This window comes from Heterodontus francisci, chromosome 34, assembly GCF_036365525.1.
Source record: "Heterodontus francisci isolate sHetFra1 chromosome 34, sHetFra1.hap1, whole genome shotgun sequence".
NCBI lineage: Eukaryota > Metazoa > Chordata > Chondrichthyes > Heterodontiformes > Heterodontidae > Heterodontus > Heterodontus francisci.
This window is the reverse complement of record NC_090404.1, coordinates 47,497,805-47,509,445: the sequence shown is the minus strand read 5'-3', so window position 1 is coordinate 47,509,445 and position 11,641 is coordinate 47,497,805.

The following is an 11,641-nucleotide window of genomic DNA, read 5'->3' as shown; positions in this document are numbered from 1 at the left end:
TCTCTTCCCGCTCTCGGGTGGCCTCAGCAACGCTCACGCCTCCCCGTCGGGGAATTGAACCCCAGTCTCACGCGTGATAGGCGGGGATACTCACCACTATACTAACGAGGAAGCACACAGAGACGCTTTCTAGAGATTGCCAGAGATTGCCAGCCACCTTTGGGCTTCAAAGATGTTGTGTCAGCTTGGAGGGGGCACGTTTCCATCACCATTTAGGCTTGTACTTTGGAGCCAGGCAGCCGACGCAGTACCACCGCTAAAGCTCTTGACTCAATCAATTCAATTTTATCCCTCATCCCACATCATTGATGTTACATCGCACAGTGATTTGCCTCCTCTCTGTGATGGCATACATTCAACACTTTCATCCAGTTCAGTCCTGTGACAGCTGCAGAGATCTGGACGGCGGATTCGCACTTTTGCGGGCTTGATATTGCACACCATCGGCCACTACAGGCAAGCAGGAAACGCATATGATTTTCTTTTGCTTGTTTGCTTGTTTGTTTCTTTCTTTCTTTACTTGTTTGTTTTTCTCTCTTTTCCTGGCTTTGCAACAGAAGCAAGCACGATATGCAAAATACTTGGAGTTCAATGTTTTGGCCCACGCTGCATTATTCTTTTCCCCTTTCCCGACACCACACTTTAGAAAGAAATCCTTCGTGTGGGTATCGAGAAGGATTGGCACCATGGGCTCGCCGTGGATGACTTCAGGTACACGGTGTGCAAAAGTGCAAGATGGGCGTTGTTCTCTCGTGCTCACAGAAGTTTTGATCTTGGTGTTCCAAACAAGGACTGTTTTGAGCGAGAAAGCTTTTTTGTGGCAGGAGGGAAGGGTTAACCAGAGGACAAGAAGATAAGGTGATTCGCATTCGAAGCAGACGTACAAGGAAAGAAGGATTAGTTTAGACAGCATGTTGTTGTGTGAGCTGACTGAAAGTCGTGTGCTTTCAGATTGAATGTTAACATTCAAGAGAGAATGGCAGGATGCTGCAAGGGAAATAAAAAAAAAATCAGGGCCGAGGGCTGATCACTCGAATACGTTGAGTAGCTCTTGCAAAGGGATCGCACAGGCTATGTGTATTGGGCATGTAGCATTCCCAACACTTTCTTCAGTGCCTCTGAGCACCTTGTCTCGTTGCGCTTGTTACTGAGCCATTCGAGGTTATTAACCTTTGCCACCTTTCACTTCTTTCCGTCCAGGTGGCTCTTGCTGAAGTTTGATGGCGTACAAGGTGTGTGACCTTCCTCCTCAGATTGTCTATCTGCCTTGAACAGGTGGTGGTGTGTGGCTGCTAGAGGGTCATTTTGCTGGCAGACTATGAACGCAATGGTGTTGCTGCCGCGTGAAAGATGTAGTGAAATGTGTTGCGTCGTGGCTTATAAAGCATGTTGGTTGTAGAAAGCGTCGCGGTTCAATGAAGCAATGAAATGTGCCAAGGAAAATGTGTTTAGTGCATTTTGAATGAGCCGCTTTGTGAATGCAAAGAAGAGAAAGTGGCCAGTCTGATGAGTAAAGAGCGGATGTTGTGCGGTGATTGTGATAGGCGGATGTGTGGAACATGTTTGCTGTTGATAGTTTTGATAAAACGGGTTGCGGGCCACGTACGTGTTGTGGATGAGAGTCTCCATGCGGCAGTGCAAAGCGATTTGGAATTCAAAAAGTTTTCTCTTCCCCCTCTCGGGTGGCCTCAGCAACGCTCACGCCTCCCCGTCGAGGAATTGAATCACTGTCTCCCGCGTGACAGGCGGGGATACTCACCACTATACTAACGAGGAAGCACACAGAGACGCTTTCTACAGTTTGCCAGAGATTGCCAGCCACCTTTCGGCTTCATGGATGTTGTGTCAGCTTGGAGGGGGCACGTTTCCATCACCATTTAGGCTTGTACTTTGGAGCCAGGCAGTCGACGCAGTACCACCGCTAAAGCTCTTGACTCAATCAATTCAATTTTATCCCTCATCCCACATCATTGATGTTACATCGCACAGTGATTTGCCTCCTCTCTGTGATGGCATACATTCAACACTTTCATCCAGTTCAGTCCTGTGACAGCTGCAGAGATATGGACGGCGGATTCGCACTTTTGCGGGCTTGATATTGCACATCATCGGCCACTACAGGCATGCAGGAAACGCATATGATTTTTTTTTTGCTTGTTTGCTTGTTTGTTTCTTTCTTTCTTTACTTGTTTGTTTTTCTCTCTTTTCCTGGCTTTGCAACAGAAGCAAGCACGATATGCAAAATACTTGGAGTTCAATGTTTTGGCCCACGCTGCATTATTCTTTTCCCCTTTCCCGACACCACACTTTAGAAAGAAATCCTTCGTGTGGGTATCGAGAAGGATTGGCACCATGGGCTCGCCGTGGATGACTTCAGGGACACGGTGTGCAAAAGTGCAAGATGGGCGTTGTTCTCTCGTGCTCACAGAAGTTTTGATCTTGGTGTTCCAAACAAGGACTGTTTTGAGCGAGAAAGCTTTTTTGTGGTAGGAGGCAAGGGTTAACCAGAGGACAAGAAGATAAGGTGATTCGCATTCGAAGCAGACGTACGAGGAAAGAAGGATTAGTTTAGGCAGCATGTTGTTGTGTGAGCTGACTGAAAGTCGTGTGCTTTCAGATTGAATGTTAACATTCAAGAGAGAATGGCAGGATGCTGCAAGGGAATTTAAAAAAAAATCAGGGCCGAGGGCTGATCACTCGAATACGTTGAGTAGCTCTTGCAAAGGGATCGCACAGGCTATGTGTATTGGGCATGTAGCATTCCCAACACTTTCTTCAGTGCCTCTGAGCACCTTGTCTCGTTGCGCTTGTTACTGAGCCATTCGAGGTTATTAACCTTTGCCACCTTTCACTTCTTTCCGTCCAGGTGGCCCTTGCTGAAGTTTGATGGCGTACAAGGTGTGTGACCTTCTTCCTCAGATTGTCTATCTGCCTTGAACAGGTGGTGGTGTGTGGCTGCTAGAGGGTTATTTTGCTGTCAGACTATGAACGCAATGGTGTTGCTGCCGCGTGAAAGATGTAGTGAAATGCGTTGCGTCGTGGCTTATAAAGCATGTTGGTTGTAGAAAGCGTCGCGGTTTAATGAAGCAATGAAATGTGCCAAGGAAAATGTGTTTAGTGCATTTTGAATGAGCCGCTTTGTGAATGCAAAGAAGAGAAAGTGGCCAGTCTGATGAGTAAAGAGCGGATGTTGTGCGGTGATTGTGATAGGCGGATGTGTGGAACATGTTTGCTGTTGATAGTTTTGATAAAGCGGGTGGCGGGCCGCGGACGTGTTGTGGATGAGAGTCTCCATGCGGCAGTGCAAAGCGATTTGGAATTCAAAAAGATTTCTCTTCCTCCTCTCGGGTGGCCTCAGCAACGCTCACGCCTCCCCGTCGAGGAATTGTACCACGGTCTCCCGCGTGACAGGCGGGGATACTCACCACTATACTAACGAGGAAGCACACAGAGACGCGTTCTACAGTTTACCAGAGATTGCCAGCCACCTTTGGGCTTCATGGATGTTGTGTCAGCTTGGAGGGGGCACGTTTCCATCACCATTTAGGCTTCTACTTTGGAGCCAGGCAGCCGACGCAGTACCACCGCTAAAGCTCTTGACTCAATCAATTCAATTTTATCCCTCATCCCACATCATTGATGTTACATCGCACAGTGATTTGCCTCCTCTCTGTGATGGCATACATTCAACACTTTCATCCAGTTCAGTCCTGTGACAGCTGCAGAGATCTGGACGGCGGATTCGCACTTTTGCGGGCTTGATATTGCACATCATCGGCCACTACAGGCAAGCAGGAAACGCATATGATTTTTTTTTGCTTGTTTGTTTGTTTGTTTCTTTCTTTCTTTACTTGTTTGTTTTTCTCTCTTTTCCTGGCTTTGCAACAGAAGCAAGCACGATATGCAAAATACTTGGAGTTCAATGTTTTGGCCCACGCTGCATTATTCTTTTCCCCTTTCCCGACACCACACTTTAGAAAGAAATCCTTCGTGTGGGTATCGAGAAGGATTGGCACGATGGGCTCGCCGTGGATGAGTTCAGGTACACGGTGTGCAAAAGTGCAAGATGGGCGTTGTTCTCTCGTGCTCACAGAAGTTTTGATCTTGGTGTTCCAAACAAGGACTGTTTTGAGCGAGCAAGGTTTTTTGTGGCAGGAGGGAAGGGTTAACCAGAGGACAAGAAGATAAGGTGATTCGCATTCGAAGCAGACGTACAAGGAAATAAGGATTAGTTTAGGCAGCATGTTGTTGTGTGAGCTGACTGAAAGTCGTGTGCTTTCAGATTGAATGTTAACATTCAAGAGAGAATGGCAGGATGCTGCAAGGGAATTAAAAAAAAATCAGGGCCGAGGGCTGATCACTCGAATACGTTGAGTAGCTCTTGCAAAGGGATCGCACAGGCTATGTGTATTGGGCATGTAGCATTCCCAACACTTTCTTCAGTGCCTCTGAGCACCTTGTCTCATTGCGCTTGTTACTGAGCCATTCGAGGTTATTAACCTTTGCCACCTTTCACTTCTTTCCGTCCAGGTGGCCCTTGCTGAAGTTTGATGGCGTACAAGGTGTGTGACCTTCCTCCTCAGATTGTCTATCTGCCTTGAACAGGTGGTGGTGTGTGGCTGCCAGAGGGTCATTTTGCTGTCAGACTATGAACGCAATGGTGTTGCTGCCGCGTGAAAGATGTAGTGAAATGTGTTGCGTCGTGGCTTATAAAGCATGTTGGTTGTAGAAAGCGTCGCGGTTTAATGAAGCAATGAAATGTGCCAAGGAAAATGTGATTAGTGCATTTTGAATGAGCCGCTTTGAGAATGCAAAGAAGAGAAAGTGGCCAGTCTGATGAGTAAAGAGCGGATGTTGTGCGGTGATTGTGATAGGCGGATGTGTGGAACATGTTTGCTGTTGATAGTTTTGATAAAACGGGTGGCGGGCCGCGTACGTGTTGTGGATGAGAGTCTCCATGCGGCAGTGCAAAGCGATTTGGAATTCAAAAAGCTTTCCCGCATCGCTCTCGGGTGGCTTCAGCAACGCTCACGCCTCCCCGTCGGGGAATTGAACCCCGGTCTCCCGCGTGAATAGGCGAGGATACTCACCACTATACTAACGACGAAGCACACTGAAATGTTTCCGACAGTTTGCCAGAGATTGCCAGCCACCTTTGGGCTTCAGAGATGTTGTGTCAGCTTGGAAGGGGCACGTTTCCATCACCATATAGGCTTCTACTTTGGAGCCAGGCAGCCGACGCAGTACCACCGCTAAAGCTCTTGACTCAATCAATTCAATTTTATCCCTCATCCCACATCATTGATGTTACATCGCACAGTGATTTGCCTCCTCTCTGTGATGGCATACATTCAACACTTTCATCCAGTTCAGTCCTGTGACAGCTGCAGAGATCTGGACGGCGGATTCGCACTTTTGCGGGCTTGATATTGCACATCATCGGCCACTACAGGCAAGCAGGAAACGCATATGGTTTTTTTTTGCTTGTTTGCTTGTTTGTTTCTTTCTTTCTTTACTTGTTTGTTTTTCTCTCTTTTCCTGGCTTTGCAACAGAAGCAAGCACGATATGCAAAATACTTGGAGTTCAATGTTTTGGCCCACGCTGCATTATTCTTTTCCCCTTTCCCGACACCACACTTTAGAAAGAAATCCTTCGTGTGGGTATCGAGAAGGATTGGCACCATGGGCTCGCCGTGGATGACTTCAGGTACACGGTGTGCAAAAGAGCAAGATGTACGTTGTTCTCTCGTGCTCACAGAAGTTTTGATCTTGGTGTTCCAAACAAGGACTGTTTTGAGCGAGAAAGCTTTTTTGTGGCAGGAGGGAAGGGTTAACCAGAGGACAAGAAGATAAGGTGATTCGCATTCGAAGCAGACGTACAAGGAAAGAAGGATTAGTTTAGGCAGCATGTTGTTGTGTGAGCTGACTGAAAGTCGTGTGCTTTCAGATTGAATGTTAACATTCAAGTGAGAATGGCAGGATGCTGCAAGGGAATTAAAGAAAAATCAGGGCCGAGGGCTGATCACTCGAATACGTTGAGTAGCTCTTGCAAAGGGATCGCACAGGCTATGTGTATTGGGCATGTAGCATTCCCAACACTTTCTTCAGTGCCTCTGAGCACCTTGTCTCGTTGCGCTTGTTACTGAGCCATTCGAGGTTATTAACCTTTGCACCTTTCACTTCTTTCCGTCCAGGTGGCCCTTACTGAAGTTTGATGGCGTACAAGGTGTGTGACCTTCCTCCTCAGATTGTCTATCTGCCTTGAACAGGTGGTGGTGTGTGGCTGCTAGAGGGCTATTTTGCTGTCAGACTATGAACGCAATGGTGTTGCTGCCGCGTGAAAGATGTAGTGAAATGTGTTGTGTCGTGGCTTATAAAGCATGTTGGTTGTAGAAAGCGTCGCGGTTTAATGAAGCAATGAAATGTGCCAAGGAAAATGTGTTTAGTGCATTTTGAATGAGCCGCTTTGTGAATGCAAAGAAGAGAAAGTGGCCAGTCTGATGAGTAAAGAGCGGATGTTGTGCGGTGATTGTGATAGGCGGATGTGTGGAACATGTTTGCTGTTGATAGTTTTGATAAAACGGGTGGCGGGCCGCGGACGTGTTGTGGATGAGAGTCTCCATGCGGCAGTGCAAAGCGATTTGGAATTCAAAAAGTTTGCTCTTCCCGCTCTCGAGTGGCCTCAGCAACGCTCACGCCTCCCCGTCGGGGAATTGAACCCCAGTCTCTCGCGTGATAGGCGGGGATACTCACCACTATACTAACGAGAAAGCACACAGTAAAGCTTCCTACAGTTTGCCAGAGATTGCCAGCCACCTTTGGGCTTCAGAGATGTTGTGTCAGCTTGGAGGGGGCACGTTTCCATCACCATTTAGGCTTCTACTTTGGAGCCAGGCAGTCGACGCAGTACCACCGCTAAAGCTCTTGACTCAATCAATTCAATTTTATCCCTCATCCCACATCATTGATGTTACATCGCACAGTGATTTTCCTCCTCTCTGTGATGGCATACATTCAGCACTTTCATCCAGTTCAGTCCTGTGACAGCTGCAGAGATCTGGACGGCGGATTCGCACTTTTGCGGGCTTGATATTGCACATCATCGGCCACTACAGGCAAACAGGAAACGCATATGATTTTTTTTTTTGCTTGTTTGTTTGTTTGTTTCTTTCTTTCTTTACTTGTTTGTTTTTCTCTCTTTTCCTGGCTTTGCAACAGAAGCAAGCACGATATGCTAAATACTTGGAGTTCAATGTTTTGGCCCACGCTGCATTATTCTTTTCCCCTTTCCCGACACCACACTTTAGAAAGAAATCCTTCGTGTGGGTATCGAGAAGGATTGGCACCATCGGCTCGCCGTGGATGACTTCAGGTACACGGTGTGCAAAAGTGCAAGATGGGCGTTGTTCTCTCGTGCTCACAGAAGTTTTGATCTTGGTGTTCCAAACAAGGACTGTTTTGAGCGAGAAAGCTTTTTTGTGGCAGGAGGGAAGGGTTAACCAGAGGACAAGAAGATAAGGTGATTCGCATTCGAAGCAGACGTACAAGGAAAGAAGGATTAGTTTAGGCAGCATGTTGTTGTGTGAGCTGACTGAAAGTCGTGTGCTTTCAGATTGAATGTTAACATTCAAGAGAGAATGGCAGGATGCTGCAAGGGAATTTAAAAAAATCAGGGCCAAATGCTGATCACTCGAATACGTTGAGTAGCTCTTGCAAAGGGATCGCACAGGCTATGTGTATTGGGCATGTAGCATTCCCAACACTTTCTTCAGTGCCTCTGAGCACCTTGTCTCGTTGCGCTTGTTACTGAGCCATTCGAGGTTATTAACCTTTGCCACCTTTCACTTCTTTCCGTCCAGGTGGCCCTTACTGAAGTTTGATGGCGTACAAGGTGTGTGACCTTCCTCCTCAGATTGTCTATCTGCCTTGAACAGGTGGTGGTGTGTGGCTGCTAGAGGGTCATTTTGCTGTCAGACTATGAACGCAATGGTGTTGCTGCCGCGTGAAAGATGTAGTGAAATGTGTTGCGTCGTGGCTTATAAAGCATGTTGGTTGTAGAAAGCGTCGCGGTTTAATGAAGCAATGAAATGTGCCAAGGAAAATGTGTTTAGTGCATTTTGAATGAGCCGCTTTGAGAATGCAAAGAAGAGAAAGTGGCCAGTCTGATGAGTAAAGAGCGGATGTTGTGCGGTGATTGTGATAGGCGGATGTGTGGAACATGTTTGCTGTTGATAGTTTTGATAAAACGGGTGGCGGGCCGCGAACGTGTTGTGGATGAGAGTCTCCATGCGGCAGTGCAAAGCGATTTGGAATTCAAAACGTTTCCCCTAACAGCTCTCGGGTGGCCTCAGCAAGGCTCACGCCTCCCCGTCGGTGAATTGAACCCCGCTCTCCCAAATGGCAGGCGGGGACACTCACCACTACACTAACAAGGAAGCACACAGAAAATCTTCCTACAGTTTGCCAGAGATTGCCAGCCACCTTTGGGCTTCAGAGATGTTGTGTCAGCTTGGAGGGGGCACGTTTCCATCACCATTTAGGCTTCTACTTTGGAGCCAGGCAGCCGACGCAGTACCACCGCTAAAGCTCTTGACTCAATCAATTCAATTTTATCCCTCATCCCACATCATTGATGTTACATCGCACAGTGATTTGCCTCCTCTCTGTGATGGCATACATTCAACACTTTCATCCAGTTCAGTCCTGTGACAGCTGCAGAGATCTGGACGGCGGATTCGCACTTTTGCGGGCTTGATATTGCACATCATCGGCCACTACAGGCAAGCAGGAAACGCATATGGTTTTTTTTTGCTTGTTTGCTTGTTTCTTTCTTTCTTTCTTTACTTGTTTGTTTTTCTCTCTTTTCCTGGCTTTGCAACAGAAGCAAGCACGATATGCAAAATACTTGGAGTTCAATGTTTTGGCCCACGCTGCATTATTCTTTTCCCCTTTCCCGACACCACACTTTAGAAAGAAATCCTTCGTGTGGGTATCGAGAAGGATTGGCACCATGGGCTCGCCGTGGATGACTTCAGGTACACGGTGTGCAAAAGTGCAAGATGTACGTTGTTCTCTCGTGCTCACAGAAGTTTTGATCTTGGTGTTCCAAACAAGGACTGTTTTGAGCGAGAAAGCTTTTTTGTGGCAGGAGGGAAGGGTTAACCAGAGGACAAGAAGATAAGGTGATTCGCATTCGAAGCAGACGTACAAGGAAAGAAGGATTAGTTTAGGCAGCATGTTGTTGTGTGAGCTGACTGAAAGTCGTGTGCTTTCAGATTGAATGTTAACATTCAAGTGAGAATGGCAGGATGCTGCAAGGGAATTAAAGAAAAATCAGGGCCGAGGGCTGATCACTCGAATACGTTGAGTAGCTCTTGCAAAGGGATCGCACAGGCTATGTGTATTGGGCATGTAGCATTCCCAACACTTTCTTCAGTGCCTCTGAGCACCTTGTCTCGTTGCGCTTGTTACTGAGCCATTCGAGGTTATTAACCTTTGCACCTTTCACTTCTTTCCGTCCAGGTGGCCCTTACTGAAGTTTGATGGCGTACAAGGTGTGTGACCTTCCTCCTCAGATTGTCTATCTGCCTTGAACAGGTGGTGGTGTGTGGCTGCTAGAGGGCTATTTTGCTGTCAGACTATGAACGCAATGGTGTTGCTGCCGCGTGAAAGATGTAGTGAAATGTGTTGTGTCGTGGCTTATAAAGCATGTTGGTTGTAGAAAGCGTCGCGGTTTAATGAAGCAATGAAATGTGCCAAGGAAAATGTGTTTAGTGCATTTTGAATGAGCCGCTTTGTGAATGCAAAGAAGAGAAAGTGGCCAGTCTGATGAGTAAAGAGCGGATGTTGTGCGGTGATTGTGATAGGCGGATGTGTGGAACATGTTTGCTGTTGATAGTTTTGATAAAACGGGTGGCGGGCCGCGGACGTGTTGTGGATGAGAGTCTCCATGCGGCAGTGCAAAGCGATTTGGAATTCAAAAAGTTTGCTCTTCCCGCTCTCGAGTGGCCTCAGCAACGCTCACGCCTCCCCGTCGGGGAATTGAACCCCAGTCTCTCGCGTGATAGGCGGGGATACTCACCACTATACTAACGAGAAAGCACACAGTAAAGCTTCCTACAGTTTGCCAGAGATTGCCAGCCACCTTTGGGCTTCAGAGATGTTGTGTCAGCTTGGAGGGGGCACGTTTCCATCACCATTTAGGCTTCTACTTTGGAGCCAGGCAGTCGACGCAGTACCACCGCTAAAGCTCTTGACTCAATCAATTCAATTTTATCCCTCATCCCACATCATTGATGTTACATCGCACAGTGATTTTCCTCCTCTCTGTGATGGCATACATTCAGCACTTTCATCCAGTTCAGTCCTGTGACAGCTGCAGAGATCTGGACGGCGGATTCGCACTTTTGCGGGCTTGATATTGCACATCATCGGCCACTACAGGCAAACAGGAAACGCATATGATTTTTTTTTTTGCTTGTTTGTTTGTTTGTTTCTTTCTTTCTTTACTTGTTTGTTTTTCTCTCTTTTCCTGGCTTTGCAACAGAAGCAAGCACGATATGCTAAATACTTGGAGTTCAATGTTTTGGCCCACGCTGCATTATTCTTTTCCCCTTTCCCGACACCACACTTTAGAAAGAAATCCTTCGTGTGGGTATCGAGAAGGATTGGCACCATCGGCTCGCCGTGGATGACTTCAGGTACACGGTGTGCAAAAGTGCAAGATGGGCGTTGTTCTCTCGTGCTCACAGAAGTTTTGATCTTGGTGTTCCAAACAAGGACTGTTTTGAGCGAGAAAGCTTTTTTGTGGCAGGAGGGAAGGGTTAACCAGAGGACAAGAAGATAAGGTGATTCGCATTCGAAGCAGACGTACAAGGAAAGAAGGATTAGTTTAGGCAGCATGTTGTTGTGTGAGCTGACTGAAAGTCGTGTGCTTTCAGATTGAATGTTAACATTCAAGAGAGAATGGCAGGATGCTGCAAGGGAATTTAAAAAAATCAGGGCCAAATGCTGATCACTCGAATACGTTGAGTAGCTCTTGCAAAGGGATCGCACAGGCTATGTGTATTGGGCATGTAGCATTCCCAACACTTTCTTCAGTGCCTCTGAGCACCTTGTCTCGTTGCGCTTGTTACTGAGCCATTCGAGGTTATTAACCTTTGCCACCTTTCACTTCTTTCCGTCCAGGTGGCCCTTACTGAAGTTTGATGGCGTACAAGGTGTGTGACCTTCCTCCTCAGATTGTCTATCTGCCTTGAACAGGTGGTGGTGTGTGGCTGCTAGAGGGTCATTTTGCTGTCAGACTATGAACGCAATGGTGTTGCTGCCGCGTGAAAGATGTAGTGAAATGTGTTGCGTCGTGGCTTATAAAGCATGTTGGTTGTAGAAAGCGTCGCGGTTTAATGAAGCAATGAAATGTGCCAAGGAAAATGTGTTTAGTGCATTTTGAATGAGCCGCTTTGAGAATGCAAAGAAGAGAAAGTGGCCAGTCTGATGAGTAAAGAGCGGATGTTGTGCGGTGATTGTGATAGGCGGATGTGTGGAAAATGTTTGCTGTTGATAGTTTTGATAAAACGGGTGGCGGGCCGCGAACGTGTTGTGGATGAGAGTCTCCATGCGGCAGTGCAAAGCGATTTGGAAT